The following is a 23,866-nucleotide window of genomic DNA, read 5'->3' as shown; positions in this document are numbered from 1 at the left end:
CTCCCCTTCCTGCTCGGGTGGCGCTCGGCGGTCGTCGTCACCAGCCTACTAGCTTCCACTGATTCCATTTTTGTTTTCCCCCTTTCCGTTATTGTTTGCACCTGTTCTGTGTTGGGCTGATTAGTGGGGCTATATTAGCCAGTAGGCCCGCCTGCTCTTTGTGCGGGATTTGTTTCTCTGTAATTTTGCTTGTGTACACGCTGATTGTGTTTATTGCGCTAGTGCGTGGTTTTGCGCCGACTGTGTTCGGTCCCCTGTGTTTGGGGCACTTTGTTTTGTTTACGATCTAATCGCTGTTTGGGGTGGCTTGTGTTTGCACCGTTGTGCTCATTAACCTGTTAGGGCTAGGGGGCAGCATTTGCACGTCTGGATAAAAAAAATGTACCCGATTTAATCTGGTTACTAATCCTACCCAGTAACTAGAATATGCATATACTTATTATATATGGATAGAAAACACTCTAAAGTTTCTAAAACTGTTTGAATGGTGTCTGTGAGTATAACAGAACTCATTTGGCAGGCAAAACCCTGAGACATTTTCTGACAGGAAGTGGATACCTGATGTGTTGTATTGACTTTAAACCTATCCCATTGAAAAACACAGGGGCTGAGGAATATTTTGGCACTTCCTATTGCTTCCACTAGATGTCACCAGCCTTTACAAAGTGTTTTGAGTCTTCTGGAGGGAGATCTGACCGAACAAGAGCCATGGAACGATGATGTCCCATTAGACACCTGGCGCGCGAGTTCATGTTGGGTACCCTCGTTCCAATACGTTATAAAAGAGTATGCATTCGTCCACCTTGAATATTATTCATGTTCTGGTTAAAAAAGGCCCTAATGATTTATGCTATACAACGTTTGACATGTTTGAACGAAGGTAAATATATTTTTTCCCCTCGTTCATGACGAGAAGTCCGGCTGGCTTAGATCATGTGCTAACAAGACGGAGATTTTTGGACATAAATGATGAGCTTTTTTGAACAAAACTACATTCGTTATGGACCTGTGATACCTGGAAGTGACATCTGATGAAGAGAATCAAAGGTAATGGATTATTTACATAGTATTTTCGATTTTAGATCTCCCCAACATGACGTCTAGTCTGTATCGCAACGCGTATTTTTCTGGGCGCAGTGCTCAGATTATTGCAAAGTGTGATTTCCCAGTAAGGTTATTTTTAAATCTGGCAAGTTGATTGCGTTCAAGAGATGTAAATCTATAATTCTTTAAATGACAATATAATATTTTACCAATGTTTTCTAATTTTAATTATTTAATTTGTGACGCTGACTTGACTGCCGGTTATTGGAGGGAAACGATTTCCTCAACACCATAGTAAAACGCTGTTTTTGGATATAAATATGAACTTGATAGAACTAAAAATGCATGCATTGTCTAACATAATGTCCTAGGAGTGTCATCTGATGGAGATTGTAAAAGGTTAGTGCATCATTTTAGCTGGTTTTATGGTTTTGGTGACCCTGTCTTTGACTTGACAAAACATTACACACAACTCTTGTAAATGTACTGTCCTAACATACTCTAAATTTATGCTTTCGCCGTAAAACCTTTTTGAAATCGTAAAACGTGGTTAGATTAAGGAGATGTTTATCTTTCAAAGGGTGTAAAATAGTTGTATGTTTTGACATTTATTTGGATTCAAATTTGCCGCTCTTGAAATGCACCTGCTGTTGATGGAGGGCACCACGGGTGGCACGCTAGCGTCCCACCTAGCCCATAGAGGTTAAAGAGATCACACTTACTTGGTTTGAGTTTAATGCCATACTCTCTGAGACGCTGCAAAACTTTTCGCACATCATTCACATGGCTGTCGAATGTTTTACTGAAAACTAGCGTGTCGTCCAGATAAGGAATGCAGATGTTATCCCGGAGCCCTTCCAAACACTCCTCCATACACCGCTGAAAAGCTGCAGGAGCGTTCATGAGGCCGAATGGCATACGTATCCACTCATAGAGTCCCCATGGGGTCACAAATGCTGTCAGTGGTCTGCTTTCTTCAGAGATGAACCCCTGGTAATACGCTTTTCCCTGGTCTAAGAGGGAGAACCAGGAATTACCACCTAAACTGTCCATGATGTCTTGGACCCGAGGGATGGGCTGGCGGTCGGGATGTGTCTTTCTGTTCAGGTCTCTGTAATCTATACACAACCGGAGGGTCCCGTCCTTCTTCCGAACGCACACGACAGGTGAAGAATATGAAGAGTTTGACTTCCTAACCCAGCCCTGGGCTATTAGGTCATAAAGGTAACCCTTCATCTCCTGATACAGTGGCCTGGGCACTGACATGTATGTGCGCTTGACTGGTTCAGAGTCCTTTAGAGAAATAGTCATTTTCAATCGTTCAATACAGCCAATGTCATTGTCTGATCTGGAGAAAGAGTGACACTCTTCTCTATGCATTTGCCTAACAACCTCTCGCTGCTCTTCGGTGAGGTGATTTAAACCTACTGGTGGATCCCACTGTTCAGTAGCAGTACATGGGGTTTGAACGCTTGTGTGATTCACTGTGGCTGGGGTGACAGTTTTTTCAAAGACCTGGGCAGGTAACACAGTCATAATGGTTTGTACTGTACCAATTATTGTGCGTCCTAGCAGGGCAATGTCGTGGTCAGTGGGGTTAGAGACATTAAGCATGACAACTGGAAAAACACCTTTCCTGACTCTGACTAATGTGTCAAAGAACTCAAGGTCGTCTGGCCACTGCGGGTTCAGGTCTGGCTGGAAAAGCATTGTCATGTCCTCTTTGAAAGGCTGGGAAGCTACACGGCACTCAATCTGAATGCTACTGTGTTTTGGTACAGTAACCTTCTCTTTCTTGGTTTTCACTGCATATTCATCTGTCTGTTCTGCGCTAACAGCCTGTATAAAAGCTCTCACCTTGTTTCTTTTGAGGCTTGGGAAAGCTGTTTTTACTGTACTGTATTGTTTAGTCTTGTCGGTCATTGTCAGGATGTGCTCGATAACATTGAAACCTATGATGGGATGAGATGGGTGACAGCCTTTCATTACTAGCACTGGGATGATCAGTTCCTTTGTTTGGTCAGTTTCAGAGGCTAGCCGAAAAGTTGTTTCAATCCATCCCAGGTACGGCATTTCAGTCCCATTTGCTGCAGTCAACCTTAGACCATCAGGTGAGTCCAGGATTTCTGAAACATCTCTCAGCCTTGCGTTTGGGAGAGATTCCTCTTTCCATCGTTCATCAATGACCGATACCTGAGAGCCTGTGTCCCATAGAGCTTGGAGGTGGTGGCGATTCAGGTGACACTCAATAAGGCACTGTCTGCCGACTAGCGAGGTGACCTTACGGGGGTGGCAACCTTGAGCTAGGGATGGTAAAGAGTGGGCATTTTCCTCTGTGCAGGAAAACCTTTCCCTGGTAGAGTCAATTTTCAGGTGAGTGCATTTTTCCCTATGTTTAGTCCAATGTTGGTTTTGACATACTTTGGAACAGTACAGTGTCTCTTTACATGATGAACATTGTTTCAGGTTCTCAAATGAATCTTCTCGGGCACAATTTGCACATTTCTGGGACTTTTTGGTAGCTACGGTTAACACTCGTCCCTCAGCGGTAACCCATCCCCGTTTAAAGGGGCCTCTCTTGATGGTCTGACTCCCCCGGATTTTACATCCAGCTTGAAAATGTTCTCCACTCCCACATCGGAAGCAGTGTGTGCAGCGTGCATCTGTTCTGGCCTGCTGGCAGACAAAACACCTCCTTGGAGCTTGAGCAGAGCGGTTGGTATACAGGTTAGGTGCATATTGATGCTGAGCAGAGTCAGGTGCTTGGGGCTGACTGTAGTTGCTGTAATACTGCTGATGGGAAACAGGTGGCTGGGGGTCCCTGTCTGGCCTCCTAACTGGAGGTGGGGCATAGACACAAGGCGGTGACTGAAACATAGGCTGCTGTAATGTCTCCTTAATCTGAGCAATCTCTGCACTGAGACCTTTTAGAGAAGCTACACCTGTCTTAAGTTCAGCTAACTCTGTTAACAGTTCTGCGGGTATCTTAGCTTTGGCTTCCTTCACAGGGCACTTTGCAGATGGCGTATCTTCTAACTGGACTACACTTACCGTTGTAGCAGGCTGTGGGGAATTAAACCGCCTTTTGTTTCGTCTTTCTATCTCATTAGCACAAGCAATGTTAAGCTTCTCTAGCAAAACCTCATCTGATGTTTCGCTATCTAGCAGGAGAGGCTGCATGTCTATCCTGATACTGTCACTCTGGAGACCTGTAAGGACTGTGTGTAAACACATGCGCTGGACTAGAGCAGAGTCATACTTAAGTCCTGATTCTGACTCCGGGGATGCAAACAGTACTTTCTGCCTCAAATCTAAGACGCGCATCAGGAAGCTTTGAGGGGTCTCCTTGCTATGCTGTGCTTCTGAAGCTAGCTGTTTGTAAAGCTCTGTTGCACTCTTCTCTTGGAAGTGGGAACGCAGGATACATCTAAGTGTGGGAAGAGTTAGCTGGGGTTTACCCTCCAAGTAGCTGCGTAGCTGTGAGCCTGGAGAAATAGCCCTGACTACTGCGTCTACTATTTCTACCTCAGGATAGCCTCTGTTAAGTCCATTCTCGATCTGATGGGCAAGGCTGGAAAAAAATCTGTTTATCTTTCTGGCCCGGTTCACCTATCTGACCAGAAATGTTAAACTCTTTGCGCCAGTAGGAGCTGGGCTGTGCACTGGGTGAGAGTGGCACGCTCACCTGAAGATTAGCATGGGGTTGGGGCTGACGCAGAGAATCACTGGCTTTGGCTGTAGTAATCTGCTCAGTTCCCACCCCTTGTTGTGGGGTTGCAGTTCTCAGTTCCTCTATTCTGTGATGTGTTCCGGCTGTTTCAATATCATGGTCAGTTTGCCCTGTTTTGTTATCTATGCCACTGATCATCTCTGTCATTTTGTCTTTAAGTAGCAACAATTCCGACATGCCGCCATCTTCTAACTCTGCAGCTTCCTCTCTTTCAAGGAACATCATAATGTGAGTCATCACTGATATGCGGGATTTGTCTTGAACATCTCTTCTCTGTTCGCCTGAGATGTCAAGGAAATCACATATCTCTAGTAACTTGTCTTTAGTCAGGGTGTGCAATTCTCCTACTACCTCTTCCTGTAGTTCTTCCAAGGCGGTCGTCATGTTGACAGAACAGGAGGAACTTTTACTGTGCAGGAGTTGACTCTGAATTAGATGGTCCTTACTGTCTCTGATGGTCGATCAATGGCCTCAGCTGACACGTACTTAACCACCAACTTCCAGCTCTCCTCGAACAGCAACACTTTCCTCACTGCAGCCTGCCTGAGTTGTTATGTGGGGATTTAGCTGGCTCGGAATTCAGCGACCAGGATGTGGAAACTGGACATCTGAGCAGCAATCTCAGCGGAGCCTCCAAAAATGTTATGCCCCTGAAAAAGGGGAGAAATAATCACGAGAGTGATACGGTATTATTTCCTCAGTGAGAACTTTTACTGTAATCATTTTACCAAAGTAACACATTTTACCAAAGTAACACATTTTACAAAACAACAGATCTACAGGAAAGAGCTAGTGTTGTAGGGTACAAGGCTTATTCAAGTCACAACAGTATACTCTGTAATTCACTGAAACATACACTCATTTCAATATAACTGTCAAGCACAACGTTTTAACCTCTATGGGCTAGGTGGGACGCTAGCGTGCCACCGGTGGTGCACTCCATCAACAGCAGGTGCATTTCAAGAGCGGCAAATTTGAATCCAAATAAATGTCAAAATTCAAATTTTTCAAACATACAACTATTTTACACCCTTTGAAAGATAAACATCTCCTTAATCTAACCACGTTTTACAGCGAAAGCATAAATTTAGAGTATGTTAGGACAGTACATTTACAAGAGTTGTGTGTAATGTTTTGTCAAGTCAAAGACAGGGTCACCAAAACCATAAAACCAGCTAAAATGATGCACTAACCTTTTACAATCTCCATCAGATGACACTCCTAGGACATTATGTTAGACAATGCATGCATTTTTAGTTCTATCAAGTTCATATTTATATCCAAAAACAGCGTTTTACTATGGTGTTGAGGAAATCGTTTCCCTCCAATAACCGGCAGTCAAGTCAGCGTCACAAATTAAATAATTAAAATTAGAAAACATTGGTAAAATATTATATTGTCATTTAAAGAATTATAGATTTACATCTCTTGAACGCAATCAACTTGCCAGATTTAAAAATAACCTTACTGGGAAATCACACTTTGCAATAATCTGAGCACTGCGCCCAGAAAAATACGCGTTGCGATACAGACTAGACGTCATGTTGGGGAGATCTAAAATCGAAAATACTATGTAAATAATCCATTACCTTTGATTCTCTTCATCAGATGTCACTTCCAGGTATCACAGGTCCATAACGAATGTAGTTTTGTTCAAAAAAGCTCATCATTTATGTCCAAAAATCTCCGTCTTGTTAGCACATGATCTAAGCCAGCCGGACTTCTCGTCATGAACGAGGGGAAAAAATATATTTACCTTCGTTCAAACATGTCAAACGTTGTATAGCATAAATCATTAGGGCCTTTTTTAACCAGAACATGAATAATATTCAAGGTGGACGAATGCATACTCTTTTATAACGTATTGGAACGAGGGTACCCAACATGAACTCGCGCGCCAGGTGTCTAATGGGACATCATCGTTCCATGGCTCTTGTTCGGTCAGATCTCCCTCCAGAAGACTCAAAACACTTTGTAAAGGCTGGTGACATCTAGTGGAAGCAATAGGAAGTGCCAAAATATTCCTCAGCCCCTGTGTTTTTCAATGGGATAGGTTTAAAGTCAATACAACACATCAGGTATCCACTTCCTGTCAGAAAATGTCTCAGGGTTTTGCCTGCCAAATGAGTTCTGTTATACTCACAGACACCATTCAAACAGTTTTAGAAACTTTAGAGTGTTTTCTATCCATATATAATAAGTATATGCATATTCTAGTTACTGGGTAGGATTAGTAACCAGATTAAATCGGGTACATTTTTTTTATCCAGACGTGCAAATGCTGCCCCCTAGCCCTAACAGGTTAACTCAGTAAACCATAACTTAATTTATCAACAGTCAATAAAGTGTTTGAAAAACCCTTACACAAATAACACCGCAAAATATCTTATTAGCAACGCACATGTTCATTCACGATCGACATAAAATGGCAGCTACTCTCAGTACGAAGCTAGCTTTAGCTGCAACCGAGCAGGCCTCATATTACTCTGCAAACTTAACTCTAACTTCCTCAAGATGTTACTAAGACACACCTTAAACACTCTTGACATGTTAGCGAATTATTACATTTAAATGACTCTGTTTTCATCAATAACGTACCTGAAAAAGGGGAGAAATAATCACGAGAGTGATACGGTATTATTTCCTCAGTGAGAACTTTTACTGTAATGAGGAAAAGACCGCGATTTCCCCGCGAACTTGGGTGGAGACCAGAGCAATCGATCTCAGGCTCATAGATTAAAGAGCATTTAGTAGATCACAGATTAACACTTTTCCCCTTCAATTAGGCACCACAAAATAAAGTAATCAATATAACGTTTACACATTCCTTTACAATTCTTACCTTTTGTACGCTTGATGGATTTTAACTTTAACACAATTATGAATGTTATCAATCTCTATCAACTAATACAGAATGCATGATCTTTTTAACCTTAGATGTTTTAAGATCCTCACAAACTTACTAATACTTTTTAATGTATAACAGGCTATGAGTATTTCCTTTAACCTGTAACACATGGTGTCCTGAAAACTAGTGGGAGGACCACAAACCATATCATCTTAGTGGGAGGACTTCGATATGATGTGATTGTATCAATATTTGCACATAAAGGCGTTTCCAACAACTCGCATAATTCATTTTACAAACACAAAAAGATCCCACCATGTCGAAGGAACAAATTATCTGTCGACATATATATATATATATATATATATATATATATATATATATATATATATATATATATATATATATATATATATATATATATATATATAATTGTTTCCATCACAGCTGTCGTGATTTTATTTATTTTTAGTTTTTTGGACGTTATGATTTTACTCCGATACAAACTGTGGATGGGAACGTGGTTAGTGACGAGAGTCGTATCAAACAGTGGAACGGGTTTATACGTTACGTTTCGCAACGGAAACCGTTGACCGTTTATGAACCAAACGGAAGCAAAAAAGAGCAAACGTAGTAAAACAGGGAGGGACCTACCTGCATTTGTCCAATAGAAACTCTCGTTTTGGTTGCAAAACTTTTCCGTTTGGAGTAAACGTTTGTTTTGCAACAGAATCGGCGTAATGAATATACCCCTGGTTTAGTGACAGATGACATGGGGTGGCTGTGTCACTGTCATGTAAAAGGAAGTCATATATATGAATAACATCAACCAATAAAATCAGCACACCTCTTTAAGCACCTAATATGAGCTTATGTTATATAATGTTAATGCTCAGTTGAAGAGGTATTATAGCTCACGTTTTATGATTAATGTAAGGCTATTATAATATTACTAATACTATCCAAATAGAATACTATCTAAACGTAGCCTATGTCATCCAGCCCTGATTCCACACCCCTGTTCATAAAGCGAGCACCAGTTGGTTGATAAAACAGTGAGGGCGAGTATTTAGAAGTTTTGTGACACGGGTGAAGTCACATGATCGCTCATTATGGCCATGCAAACTAGGCAGCTTTAAGTCCAGGCCCTGCTTAGGCTAACATCTGATATTCAAATAGCCGTGCTTTTCTAGAGACATGGGACAAGGCAGTCACGGGGGACTTCTCCTTAGCAGCGACAGACGGCAACAAACACTACAAACAAAGGAACTGTCATTGTCAAATATGAACATGAACTATGTTCTCTTTTCGGATGGTTTGAACTTTTTTCTTTCGTTGCTTTGCGGAGGTTGTGTGTTATAAATGAAAAGTGAAGTTATCGGTGAATTGTTGATACCTACGGCGAACGAGTGGCACACCTTCATTTAGCGCAACAGGTAAAGTATCTCTACCTCTCCTCTTCCCTTCTTAACGGTACATGTGAAGGTAATAAGAGAAGCCTGCCTACTAGTAGAAGACAACACAAATACGTTATTGCACATTTACAAGTCACACATCAACAACAACAACGACAGAGAGTTGTAGTCATTATGACAGGCATATGGCTATTATTTATAAATATGCACAAAGCAGGTTTGCACATCTGTTGCGCTCGACTCAGCCATAGGCTTCCCATCCTAATTCCATGATTAAATGTACATCTTTGAAAACTATTTCCATGAAAACAATTTATAATATACACTTTGGAAAGTTGAGTTATTAAAATAAAATGAGTTTTGTTTTAGTAAATACAGCACTAAGGCGAGATAATAAGGGATGTCACAGAATAAGAATTCCCCATGTATATAATTAAGGCTATTGGTATAAACTAAGAAAGGGTGTGTGTGTGTCTACAGATGTAATGTCATTAACTACTGTATCATGTTTAATACTGTTGAATACCATTCAGCTGGAGACTGAAAAGCCCCAGTAGATTCGTTGTGGGACATATGGTAGGACTATATGAGATCAAAATGCAGAGCTCGACGTCTAGAACCGTCAATGGACAGGTGTTCCCTCATGTTGTCCATGTCAGTTAATGAAGTTAATGAGCAAACAGTAATAACAGTTGACTGTATTCGCTACCTAGGGGGTGGGTGGCTCTGAACACAGTTAAAAGCTGTTTGCTTGGCCTCAGGAAAAGTTTGTACTTTCCAATGTGTGCCCGATGCCGTTTATGTAAACGTAATATCTATCAGCTGTCACAGGTCTCATCAATTTACCAAGTGGAGCTTTTTTTGTGCATGGATCGTTCTGTAGGCCTGCGCTAGTATTGTGTTGTTCAAAGCTAACAAATGACTGAGGCTGCTGTACACACTAAAACTCACCCCATAGCTGTTGTTTAAAAGACACAGACATGATGTCATTAGATATGTACCAGCAGTGTTGAACAGTGTAGGCCTCTCTCCTGACTCTCTCCTCTCTCCTGACTCTCTCCTCTCTCCTGACTCTCTCCTCTCTCCTGACTCTCTCCTGACTCTCTCCTGACTCTCTCCTGACTCTCTCCCTGACTCTCTCCTGACTCTCTCCTCTCTCCTGACTATCTCCTCTCTCCTGACTCTCTCCTCTCTCCTGACTCTCTCCTCTCTCCTGACTATCTCCTGCTCTCCCTGACTCTCTCCTGACTCTCTCCTGACTCTCTCCTGACTCTCTCCTCTCTCCTGACTCTCTCCTCTCTCCTGACTCTCTCCTCTCTCCTGACTCTCTCCTCTCTCCTGACTCTCTCCTCTCTCCTGACTCTCTCCTCTCTCCTGACTATCTCCTCTCTCCTGACTCTCTCCTGACTCTCTCCTGACTCTCTCCTCTCTCCTGACTCTCTCCTCTCTCCTGACTCTCTCCTCTCTCCTGACTCTCTCCTCTCTCCTGACTCTCCCCTCTCTCCTGACTCTCTCCCTCCCGACTCTCCCTGACTCTCTCCGACTCTCTCCTCTCTCCTGACTCTCTCCTGACTCTCCCCTCTCTCCTGACTCTCTCCTCTCTCCTGACTCTCTCCTGACTCTCTCCTCTCTCCTGACTCTCTCCTGACTCTCTCCTGACTCTCTCCTGACTCTCTCCTCTCTCTCCTCTCTCCTGACTCTCCCCTGACTCTCTCCTCTCTCTTCTCTCTCCTGACTCTCTCCTCTCTCCTGACTCTCTCCTGACTCTCCTCTCTCCTGACTCTCTCCTCTCTCTCCTCTCTCCTGACTCTCTCCTGACTCTCTCCTCTCTCCTGACTCTCTCCTCTCTCCTGACTCTCCTCTCTCTCCTGACTCTCCCCTCTCTCCTGACTCTCTCCTGACTCTCTCCTGACTCTCCCCTCTCTTCTGACTCTCTCCTCTATCCTGACTCTCTCCTCTCTCCTGACTCTCTCCTCTCTCCTGACTCTCTCCTGACTCTCCCCTCTCTCCTCACTCTCTCCTGACTCTCTCCTCTCTCCTGACTCTCTCCTGACTCTCTCCTGACTCTCTCCTCTCTCCTGACTATCTCCTCTCTCCTGACTCTCCCCTCTCTCCTGACTCTCTCCTGACTCTCCCCTCTCTCCTCACTCTCTCCTACCTAAAAACACTGTGCACTGAATAGGTGTGTCCTACTCCCTCACGTAACCTAGTGACCAGCAGGAAGATGTCCACAAGGTCCGTTTTCATTTAGCAACAGATCTAGGATCATCCTCTCAGTTCATACCATTCCCCAAAACCGAACATTTACCATTAGAGTGGGAACCTCAAGACTGACTTCAGATTAGTGTCTAAAGAGCAGGACTCTCTAACCCTGTTCCTGGAGAACTACTGTCCGGTAGGTTTTAACTCCAACCCTGTTCCTGGAGAACTACTGTCCGGTAGGTTTTAACACCCAACCCCGTTCCTGGAGAACTACCATCCTGTAGTTTTTAACTCCAACCCTGTTCCTGGAGAACTACCCTCCTGTAGTTTTTAACTCCAACCCTGTTCCTGTAGAACTACCCTCCTGTAGTTTTTAACACCCAACCCTGTTCCTGGAGAACTACCCTCCTGTAGTTTTAACTCCAACCCTGTTCCTGGAGAACTACCCTCCTGTAGTTTTTAACTCCAACCCCGTTCCTGGAGAACTACCCTCCTGTAGTTTTTTAACCTCCAACCCCCGTTCCTGGAGAACTACCCTCCTGTAGTTTTTAACTCCAACCCTGTTCCTGGAGAACTACCCTCCTGTAGGTTTTAACTCCAACCCTGTTCTTGGAGAGCCACCCTCCTGTAGGTTTTCGCTCCAACCCCAGTCGTAACTAACCTGATTCAGCTTTTCAACCAGCTAATTATTAGAATCAGATGCGCTAGATTAGGGTTGGAATGAAAACCTACAGGATGGTAGCTCTCCGAGAACAGGGTTGGAGAGCCCTGCCAAAAAGTAACTTCCTGCTCCCTTTCGCTCAGTACTCAGACCAACATCAGGTTTGTTGGCAATGTGGGGGTAGTGGAATTGGGTGATTAACTGATGTAGGGGTAGTGGGGTGATAAGGTGATGTGATGTAGGGGTAGTGGGGTGATAAGGTGATGTAGGGGTAGTGGGGTGATAAGGTGATGTAGGGGTAGTGGGCGATAAGGTTATGTAGGGGTAGTGGGGTGATAAGGTGATGTAGGGGTGGTGGGGTAATAAGGTGATGTAGGGGTAGTGGGGTAATAAGGTGATGTAGAGGTAGTGGGGGTGATAAGGTGATGTAGGGGTAGTGGGGGTGATGTACGGGTAGTGGAGTGATAAGGTGATGTAGAGGTAGTGGGGGTGATAAGGTGATGTAGGGGTAGTGGGGGTGATGTAGGGGTAGTGGGGTGATAAGGTGATGTAGGGGTAGTGGGTGATAAGGTGATGTAGGGGGTAGTGGGGGTGATAAGGTGATGTAGGGGTATGGGGTGATAAGGTGATGTAGGGGTAGTAGGGGGATAAGGTGATGTAGGGGTAGTGGGGTGATAAGGTGATGTAGGGGTAGTGGGTGATAAGGTGATGTAGGGGTATTAGGGTGATAAGGTAATGTAGGGGGTAGTGGGGTGATAAGGTGATGTAGGGATAGTGGGGTGATAAGGTGATGTAGGGGTAGTGGGGTTATAAGGTGATGTAGGAGTAGTGGGGTGATAAGGTAATGTAGGGGTAGTGGGGGTGATGTTGGGGTAGTGGGGTGATAAGGTGATGTAGGGGTAGTGGGGTGATAAGGTGATGTAGGGGTAGTGGGGGTGATAAGGTGATGTAGGGGTAGTGGGGGTGATAAGGTGATGTAGGGGTAGTGGGGGTGATAAGGTGATTAAGGGGTAGTGGGGTGATAAGATGATGTAGGGGTAGTGGGGTGATAAGGTGATGTAGGGGTAGTGGGGTGATAAGGTGATGTAGGGGTAGTGGGTGATAAGGTGATGTAGGGGTAGTGGGGTGATAAGGTGATGTAGGTGTAGTGGGGTGATAAGGTGATGTAGGTGTAGTGGGGTGATAAGGTGATGTAGGGGTAGTGGGGTGATAAGGTGATGTAGGGGTAGTGGGGTGATAAGGTGATGTAGGGGTAGTGGGGGTGATAAGGTGATGTAGAGGTAGTGGGGTGATAAGGTGATGTAGGGGTAGTGGGGTGATAAGGTGATGTAGGGGTAGTGGGGTGATAAGGTGATGTAGGGGTAGTGGGGTGATAAGGTGATGTAGGTGTAGTGGGGGTGATAAGGTGATGTAGGGGTAGTGGGGGTGATAAGGTGATGTAGGGGTAGTGGGGTGATAAGGTGATGTAGGGGTAGTGGGGTGATAAGGTGATGTAGGTGTAGTGGGGTGATAAGGTGATGTAGGGGTAGTAGGGGGATAAGGTGATGTAGGGGTAGTAGGGGTATAAGGTGATGTAGGTGTAGTGGGGTGATAAGGTGATGTAGGTGTAGTGGGGTGATAAGGTGATGTAGGGGTAGTGGGGGTGATGTAGGGGTAGTGGGGTGATAAGGTGATGTAGGGGTAGTAGGGGGATAAGGTGATGTAGGGGTAGTGGGGTGATAAGGTGATGTAGGTGTAGTGGGGTGATAAGGTGATGTAGGGGTAGTGGGGTGATAAGGTGATGTAGGGGTAGTGGGGTGATAAGGTGATGTAGGGGTAGTGGGGTGATAAGGTGATGTAGGGGTAGTGGGGTGATAAGGTGATGTAGGGGTAGTGGGGTGATAAGGTGATGTAGGGGTAGTGGGGGTGATAAGGTGATGTAGGGGTAGTGGGGTGATAAGGTGATGTAGGGGTAGTGGGGTGATAAGGTGATGTAGGGGTAGTGGGTGATAAGGTGATGTAGGGGTAGTGGGGTGATAAGGTGATGTAGGTGTAGTGGGGTGATAAGGTGATGTAGGTGTAGTGGGGTGATAAGGTGATGTAGGGGTAGTGGGGTGATAAGGTGATGTAGGGGTAGTGGGGTGATAAGGTGATGTAGGGGTAGTGGGGGTGATAAGGTGATGTAGGGGTAGTGGGGTGATAAGGTGATGTAGGGGTAGTGGGGTGATAAGGTGATGTAGGGGTAGTGGGGTGATAAGGTGATGTAGGTGTAGTGGGGTGATAAGGTGATGTAGGGGTAGTGGGGGTGATAAGGTGATGTAGGGGTAGTGGGGGGATAAGGTGATGTAGGGGTAGTGGGGGGATAAGGTGATGTAGGGGTAGTGGGGTGATAAGGTGATGTAGGGGTAGTGGGGTGATAAGGTGATGTAAGGGTAGTGGGTGATAAGGTGATGTAGGTGTAGTGGGGTGATAAGGTGATGTAGGGGTAGTGGGGTGATAAGGTGATGTAGGGGTAGTGGGGTGATAAGGTGATGTAGGGGTAGTGGGGTGATAAGGTGATGTAGGGGTAGTAGGGGGATAAGGTGATGTAGGGGTAGTGGGGGTGATAAGGTGATGTAGGGGTAGTGGGGTGATAAGGTGATGTAGGGGTAGTAGGGGGATAAGGTGATGTAGGGGTAGTAGGGGGATAAGGTGATGTAGGGGTAGCAGGGGGATAAGGTGATGTAGGGGTAGCAGGGGGATAAGGTGATGTAGGGGTAGTGGGGTGATAAGGTGATGTAGGGGTAGTAGGGGGATAAGGTGATGTAGGGGTAGTGGGGTGATAAGGTGATGTAGGGGTAGTAGGGGGATAAGGTGATGTAGGGGTAGTGGGGGTGATAAGGTGATGTAGGGGTAGTGGGGGGGATAAGGTGATGTAGGGGTAGTGGGGGGATAAGGTGATGTAGGGGTAGTGGGGGTGATAAGGTGATGTAGGGGTAGTGGGGGGGATAAGGTGATGTAAGGATAGTGGGGTGATAAGAGACATTTATAAGAGGAGGGAGAGAGGTTTATTTTTAGCTAATGCCCAAGGCTGATTATAAGGGATGTTTGTGGAATACACACACACACGCACCACACACACACACACACACCACACACACACCACACACACACACACACCACACCCCCACACCACACACACACACCACACATTCTCAAACAGTTTATATGACATCACCACCCCTTATCCGCCATTGTGATTTTGTTTTGCATTATTTTAGCCGTTGGTGACATTTCAGTGACAAGTGAGCTATACAGGCTATGTCAGTGTCAAACAGGTTAGAGGAGAGGTAAATATAACACCGTTTTTTACAGGCCAAAAATCCTTGTGTAGACCAAGTTCAGTATCCCGGAAGTCAATACTGATGGGTGTGTCTGTTTTGTGTTGTGTGTAGTTGGTGTCTAATGAGTTCCTATTGTTATTGTATTGTAGTCCTCATGGCATATCTCCATGACTACAGGCACAGTGGTAACCCATCGGGCCTTGCCTGGCTTATTCAAATGACACGGTGCTTTTAGTGCTGAGTCATGGTGTGTTTCGGCTCACGTGTTGCTCTGAAAAAGAATCTGTAGCCTGATTACTTTTGGACTGAGGCGTTATATCTGTGATACTGTACGTATTACGACGGCATTACAAGCTACTATACTGAGTTCGCTCGATGCTGTGATAACATCATCGTCTTCCCGTCGAAGTGCTTTGGTTATGACATTTGAGACACGTCTACACAAAGCTTGTTGCAAATTTTTTCCTGGTGTCACTAGTACAGGCTTGGTAAGCTCTTCGACGCGTCTAACTGCCAAACGGAGAAACAGAAGAGTGAATGAGAGGGAGAGAGGCATCGATTCTGCATCATTTCGGTTGGTTTTAAAGTCTTAAAAGACACAAAGTTGATAACAGAGGTCCTACATGGCTCTCCAATAATCAAGAAAAGGTGGGCTGTTCTATAAAAACACACAAACACACGTTAACACACACATCAGAAGCATTCCCTGCCAGACTGTCCCTGAGCAAGGTTCTTATGACAGCAACATACTATTAAAGTGAAACAGGGAGGGAGGGACAGAGGAGAGGAGATGAGGTGATAGACAGGGACAGAAAAACAAAGAGAGAGGAGAGACAAGTCAGCACTTCTCCCATCACCACCACACCTTCATGTCACACACACACACACACACACACACACACACACACACACACACACACACACACACACACACACACACACACACACACACACACACACACACACACACACACACACACACACACACACACACACACTCCTGAGCCAACCTTTCTAAATTTCTTCAGAAGTCACCAGGTAGTACCATTATGTAATTTCTGTGAATAGTCTTCTCCTTGGTTTGATAGTTTACTGGAGGCTTAACATTGGAGAAAGTGAGGCGTTACATTTAATTACCACTAAGATTACACCAAAATATTTATTTGATGATTTGGTTTCAAATGAATTTCCTGGAATTCTACTTAGCATAGATTTATGTTCCCTACTTGGTCAATCGATTTGATAGCATTTCGAATCTATGTGAATAAATTCTATGAATTTACAGTTCACTTTTCTATTTTCTTTTATTCTGTAATAGGGTAGTATTGTAATGATGTGTTCAAGATAATCAAATCAAAGTTTATTTATGCTACAGTGTGTAAGCTAAACAATACAATGAAATGTCTGCTAGCAATTAAGCTCTCCTCACAAACTGTGCAATGATATCAAGCTATATGTATTGCATTAACATTAGACTGTAGCCTACTAATAGCTATACCACATAGTCGTAGTCCTATTAGGCTAATTATTGTTTATTTGTTCCTGAACTGGCCGAACGGCAGACCTATCCTTCAGCCATCATTCAGCCATCCTTCAGTTATCCTTCAGTTATCCTTCAGCTATCATTCAGCCATCCTTCAGTCATCCTTCAGCCATCCTCCAGCCATCCTTCAGCCATCCTTCAGCCATCCTTCAGCGATCCTTCAGTTAACCTTCAGCCATCCTTCAGCCATCCTTCAGCCATCCTTCAGTTATCCTTCAGCGATCCTTCAGCCATCCTTCAGTTATCCTTCAGTTATCCTTCAGCCATCCTTCAGCGATCCTTCAGCCATCCTTCAGCCATCCTTCAGCCATCCTTCAGCCATCCTTCAGTCATCCTTCAGCGATCCTTCAGTTATCCTTCAGCTAATGTTCAGCGATCCTTCAGCTAATGTTCAGCGATCCTTCAGCTAACCTTCAGTCATCCTTCAGCGATCCTTCAGCCATCCTTCAGTGAGCCTTCAGCCATCCTTCAGCCGTCCTTCAGCCATCCTTCAGCCAATCTTCAGCCATCCTTCAGCCAACCTTCAGTGATCCTTCAGCTAACCTTCAGCCATCCTTCAGCCATCCTTCAGCGAGCCTTCAGCCATCCTTTAGCCATCCTTCAGCTATCCTTCAGCTATCCTTCAGCAATCCTTCAGCCATCCTTCAGCGATCCTTCAGTTATCCTTCAGCTAATGTTCAGCGATCCTTCAGCTAACCTTCAGTCATCCTTCAGCGATCCTTCAGCCATCCTTCAGTGAGCCTTCAGCAATCCTTCAGCCGTCCTTCAGCCATCCTTCAGCCATCCTTCAGCCATCCTTCAGCCAACCTTCAGTGATCCTTCAGCTAACCTTCAGTCATCCTTCAGCCATCCTTCAGCTATCCTTCAGCTATCCTTCAGCAATCCTTCAGCAATCCTTCAGCTATCCTTCAGCCATCCTTCAGCCATCCTTCAGCGAGCCTTCAGCCATCCTTTAGCCATCCTTCAGCTATCCTTCAGCCATCCTTCAGCCATCCTTCATCGATCCTTCAGCCATCCTTCAGCGATCCTTCAGTTATCCTTCAGCGATCCTTCAGCTATCCTTCAGCTAACCTTCAGCTATCCTTCAGCTAACCTTCAGCTATCCTTCAGCTATCCTTCAGGTATCCTTCAGCTATCCTTCAGGTAACCTTCAGCTATCCTTCAGCTATCCTTCAGCTATCCTTCAGCTATCCTTCAGCTAACCTTCAGCTATCCTTCAGCTAACCTTCAGCTATCCTTCAGCTAACCTTCAGCTAACCTTCAGCTAACCTTCAGCTATCCTTCAGCTAATCTTCAGCTAACCTTCTGCTATCCTTCAGCTAACCTTCAGCTATCCTTCAGCTAACCTTCAGCTAACCTTCAGCTATCCTTCACCACCACAAGTTGGTTCATACTTTTTTAACATCATTGCACGATCCTGGCGCTGTCCTTTCAGCACCACAAAGGGAGCTCCGATCACTTAAAATGTCGTCTCATCAAGATCTGTTGCCTGCGTCTAATAGTCCTACTCATCACTTACTATTACAAATAGAGGAAAATGACTTCTGACAATGATGCTGGTTTAGTAAAGTTAGATCAGAGATGGATCAATGTCTCGCTAGATCACATAATGTCAGTTAAGAACAAATTCTTATTTACAATGACAGCCTAGGAACAGTGGGTGAACTGCCTTGTTCAGGAGCAGAACGACAGATTTTTACTTCGTCAGCTCGGGGATTCGATCCAGCAACCTTTCGGTTAGTGGCCCAACACTCTAACCACTAGGCATCCTGCCGCCCCATTGTCACGTTTGTCGTACGAAGGAGACCAAAGCGCAGCGTGTGTATCGTTCCACATTTTATTATAACTGTGAAACTATGCAAGACATACAAATAAACTAATAAACAAAACAACAAACCGTGACGAAGAGGTGCAACATACACTTACTCAAAATAATCTCCCACAAAACCTAGTGGGAAAAACAACAACTTAAATATGATCCCCGATTAGAGACAACGATGACCAGCTGCCTCTAATTGGAGATCATCCCAAAAAACAACAACATAGAAATACAAAAACTAGAACCCCACATAGAAATACATAAACTAGACAAAACCCCAACATAGAAAAAAGAAACTAGAACCAACATAGACATAAATAAACTAGACAAAACCCTCTGTCACGCCCTGACCTACTCTACCATAGAAAAATAAAAGCTTTCTATGGTCAGGACGTGACACCCATAACAGAACTGAATATAATAGCATAGTATAGTAGGCCTATAACGTTACTGTTATACTATAAACACCTCTTCATTTCTAATGACATTTTAGGATGGTTAGCTAAAGCTGAATAGTCACATTTCAATTTTTCTCATTCGTCAAAACTCAACGAAGCCACTAGGCAGGATGTATGCTTTGATTGAAAGAAAATACAAGAAAGACTAATAGTTAGTTAACACCATCTGTTCTTATTCTCTCACCAAACTGTCATTGAAGAAGATCTGAATACATATTCCCATGAAACTGAAGTAGATCAAATCAACCGACTGGCATGGAGATGCAGTTGGGACATTTTTCACCGGTAAAATGTGAAGGATTATCGTAAGGATAGCCTATTAGGTAGCCTATGGCTAACTTGGGTGTATTAGGCGATTAAAAATATCAAATGTTCTTTAGATAATAATGTTCTGGGCGTAGGCAGATGTTGCTATTGGATGATGCATTTGATGCATATTCCATAATGACAGGCTATTCAACTTTGATTGAAGAAATGATGATGTCATTTTTTGTTTTGTTTTATGGGCTCCCTCACCTAAAAAAGTTGTACTACACCAGTTACATCAACAACTCGATAACTGTTGTTCCTCTATCATAGTGCTCATTATACTGTAATTACACAGGCAATGAAAGGTCATTAAGCTATCCACAAAGTACATAAATACAGTTTATGTGAGTTTGCTTTCCCGGCAGTATTTCTGTTGGACAGGTTGGTATCTCTAGACTGGTATGAGATGACACACTCATTTTTCATCTAAAGATTTTATTTCAATACCTTTGTACTGAAACTCTAGCTTAGGGGTTTAGTTTGGTCTGAAACCCTAGCTTCGGGGTTTAGTTTGGTCCGAAACCCTAGCTTTGGGGGTTTAGTTTGGTCTGAAATCCTAGCTTGGGGGTTTAGTTTGGTCTGAAATCCTAGCTTCGGGGTTTAGTTTGGTCTGAAACCCTAGCTTCGGGGTTTAGTTTGGTCTGAAATCCTAGCTTCGGGGTTTAGTTTGGTCTGAAACCCTAGCTTCGGGGTTTAGTTTGGTCTGAAACCCTAGCTTCAGGGTTTAGTTTGGTCTGAAACCCTAGCTTCAGGGTTTAGTTTGGTCTGAAAGCCTAGCTTCAGGGTTTAGTTTGGTCTGAAAGCCTAGCTTCAGGGTTTAGTTTGGTCTGAAAGCCTAGCTTCAGGAATTAGTTTGGTCTGAAACACTAACCGAAAGGTTCCTGGTTTGAATACTCGAGCCGTCAAGGTGAAAAATCGGTTGATATGTCCTTGAGCCAGGCACTTAAGCCTAATTCTGCTCAAGGGGCGCCATACTTCTGTGGCTGACCCTGTGAAAACACATTTCACTGCAACTATCTGGTGTATGTGACAATAAAACATGTTTTATTTCAGGCCATATGTGCAGCCTATATTCAAGAAAAATGAACAAATCTTCCCCTTGCCTTTGCTCAAATGGATCTGATTCGCCGCTGCAATGCCCCCCCCCCCCCCCCCCCCCGTTTCCATTCCAATTCACATCTAGGGAACAATCTTCAGCAATTCAACTTATATTGCCTACTTTTCCAAAATGGAACGTTTCAATTTCCTCCTGAGGAAAACAACTAGGAGAATGTAATTTTCCAAAGGTGAGAGTCCTGGAGGTTTAGTTCTTCTTATCTCCTCAGATCATAAGAAATAGAAAATGTGATTACCACCGATGGACAATGACCAATATCGGAATCAATGACAGGTCATCTGACACACAGATTGAATTTTCCAGCTCACTATTCCCCGTGGAAGTTCTCCAAGGGAGAGCGACCATTGGTCATTTTGATGTTCTGATGCATCTCTGAGGCTGACGCTATTGATGACAGAGTATTGATGTGGTGTAATATTGGATTGACGTTAGTGCCTGTCACTCATCCCTCCTCCTTCTTCTGGTCTACCTGGCATACTTAGTCCCTGTCTGTCTGTCTGTCTGTCTGTCTGTCTGTCTGTCTGTCTGTCTGTCTGTCTGTCTGTATGTCTGTCTCTCTGCCTTTCTGTCTGTTTGTCTGTCTGTCTGTCTGCCTGCCTGCCTGCCTGCCTGTCTGTCTGTCTGTCTGTCTGTCATATTGTCATAGTGTTAGAGTGGCATATTGTCATAGTGTCACAGTGTCACAGTGTCATAGAGTCAGAATGTCAAAGTGGCATAGAGTCAAATTGTCACAGTGTCACAGTGTCACAGTGTCATTGTGTCACAGTGTTATAGTGTCATAGTGTTATAGTGTTATAGTGTCATAGTGTTATAGTGTTATAGTGTCATAGTGTTATAGTGTCACAGTGTGATAATGTTATAGTGTTACAGTGTGATAATGTTACAGTGTTATAATGTCATAGTGTCACAGTGTGATAATGTTACAGTGTCAGTGTTATAGTGTTATAGTGTCACAGTGTTAGTGTTATAGTGTCATAGTGTTATAGTGTTATAGTGTCATAGTGTTATAGTGTCATAGTGTTATAGTGTTACAGTGTCATAGTGTTACAGTGTCATAGTGTTATAGTGTCATAGTGTTATAGTGTCATAGTGTCATAGTGTTATAGTGTCATAGTGTCATAGTGTCATGGTGTCACGGTGTCACAGTGTCATAATGTCATAGTGTTATAGTGTCATAGTGTCATAGTGTTATAGTGTCATAGTGTCATAGTTTCATAGTGTCATAGTGTTATAGTGTCATAGTGTCATAGTGTTATAGTGTCACAGTGTTATAGTCTCATAGTGTCATATTGTCGTAGTGTCATTTTGTCATAGTGTTATAGTGTTATAGTGTCATAGTGTCATAGTGTTACAGTGTTATAGTGTTATACTATCACAGTGTCACAGTGTTATAGTGTTACAGTGTCATAGTGTCATAGTGTTATAGTGTCACAGTGTGATAATGTTACAGTGTTACAGTGTTATAGTGTTATAGTGTCACAGTGTGATAATGTTACAGTGTTACAGTGTTACAGTGTTATAGTGTCATAGTGTTATAGTGTCACAGTGTCATAGTGTTATAGTGTTATAGTGTTATAGTGTCACAGTGTCATAGTGTTATAGTGTTACAGTGTTATACTATCACAGTGTCAGTGTTATAGTCTCATAGTGTTATTGTGTCATAGTGTCATATTGTCATAATGTCATAGTGTTATAGTTTCATAGTGTTATAGTGTCATAGTGTTATAGTGTCATAGTGTCATAGTGTTAGTGTCACAGTGTTATAGTCTCATAGTCTCATAGTGTCATAGTGTCATAGTCTCATAGTGTCATAGTGTCATAGTGTCATAGTGTTATAGTGTCATAGTGTTATAGTGTCATAGTGTTATAGTGTCATAGTGTCATAGTGTTATAGTGTCATAGTGTCATATTGTCATAATGTCATAGTGTTATAGTTTCATAGTGTCATAGTGTTATAGTGTCATAGTGTCATAGTGTTATAGTGTTATAATGTCATAGTGTCATAGTGTTATAGTGTTACAGTGTCACAGTGTTATAGTCTCATAGTGTCATATTGTCAATGTCATAGTGTCATTTTGTCATAGTGTTATAGTGTCATAGTGTTATAGTGTCATAGTGTCATAGTGTTATAGTGTTATAGTGTCATAGTGTCATAGTGTTATAGTGTTTTGGGTGGTTTTCTTGCTTTCTGTTTCTATGTTAGTTTTCTAGATTTCTATTTCTATGTTGGGGGTTATTGGGATGATCTCCAATTAGAGGCAGCTGGTTCTAGTTGTCTCTAATTGGAGATCATATTTATGTAGGGGGTTTTCCTTTTGTATTTTGTGGGTTTTTAATTTTTGAGTAGTGTTTGCCTGCTCTGTGTTACGGCTTTTGTTGTTTTGTTATTTAAAGTGGTTGGTGTCTTGCATTTAGTTTCACGATTAATAAAAAGATGTGGAACTACGAACACGCTGGGTTTTGGTCCGATCCTTCAGAAAGCTGTGACAAAATGGTTCTTAAGTATTATTTGAATTTATATATTGAAAGGTTTCTGGTTTGCTCAGATAAATTATTACATTTCTTTATTGCTCTAAATTGAAATGTTATTTTGCCTGTTTCTCTTCTCTGTCTGGATAACGCATAGATGGTGGACAATCTATTCCTAGTATTTACTGAATGTCTGTCTCTTACCAACTGAATACCGTTGTGAATAGAGTTTGGCTGTTTTAAATGGTGTATATTATAAAATAAAATAAGCATGTTTTTTCCCCAATTATTTTGTTGATTGATGACCAACCAAGAGCATTGAGCATGACTACAACAGAAGAACCATATGTCCACCTTAAAACAATCCATATTGCTTTGTTCTGTGCAATCTGCAGCCTTCTAATTTCACTTGCTGATATAAAGTATTTTAAATCATTTTTGAATCGTATTTCAACCCAGGTCTGCTTTCTTGCTCATCGGAGCATCTTAGTTAAGCCCAAGACTTAGCCCAGTCTTAACACTAATGTTCTGTTCTGTCATCTCTGTCTCAGTTGTCAAAGACAGACAGTGGAATGTGTGCTCGTCTCAGCTGACCCAAGACAGAATGTTCTAGCCTGAAGGCTGCGAGTTCAACTGTTGTGACCTGGTGACACGTTGTCAGTTCTCAGCCAACAGACACAGGGTTTTACCTTTACCATTCCTATCTCAGTCATTTTAGCAATGTGCCTCTGGCGAAACACACCACTGAACATGATGAAGTAATTCAGAACATAAAACATTGTGCTTTCGTGTACATAATTCACACAAAGCCTCATGATGATATGTTTGTGCTACACCTAAAATGTATTTAATTTGATCTTGCCGTTTTTAGGAGGGTTTAATCAGAGAATTGTGTGGTTTATACCCGTAGCTAAATCCCATGGGATTAATGGTTCCTTTTCTCCCAAAG

General features: G+C 43.2%; 1 protein-coding gene across 1 annotated transcript in view; it reads left to right on the top strand.

Moving 5' to 3' along the window:
- Positions 1-8,687: 8,687 nt before the first annotated feature.
- The window catches only part of zgc:194930 (uncharacterized), a 27,991-nt gene continuing 12,812 nt past the window's right edge, over positions 8,688-23,866 (top strand). Inside the window, exon 1 of the mRNA XM_014206478.3 lies at positions 8,688-9,058. The gene's annotated coding sequence lies outside the window, so the exon portion shown is untranslated. The remainder of the gene's footprint in view (positions 9,059-23,866) is intronic.

This window comes from Salmo salar, chromosome 07 (assembly GCF_965601325.2).
Source record: "Salmo salar chromosome 07, fSalSal1, whole genome shotgun sequence".
NCBI lineage: Eukaryota > Metazoa > Chordata > Actinopteri > Salmoniformes > Salmonidae > Salmo > Salmo salar.
The sequence above is the reverse complement of the archived record's forward strand: the minus strand, read 5'-3'. Positions and strand labels throughout refer to the sequence as shown.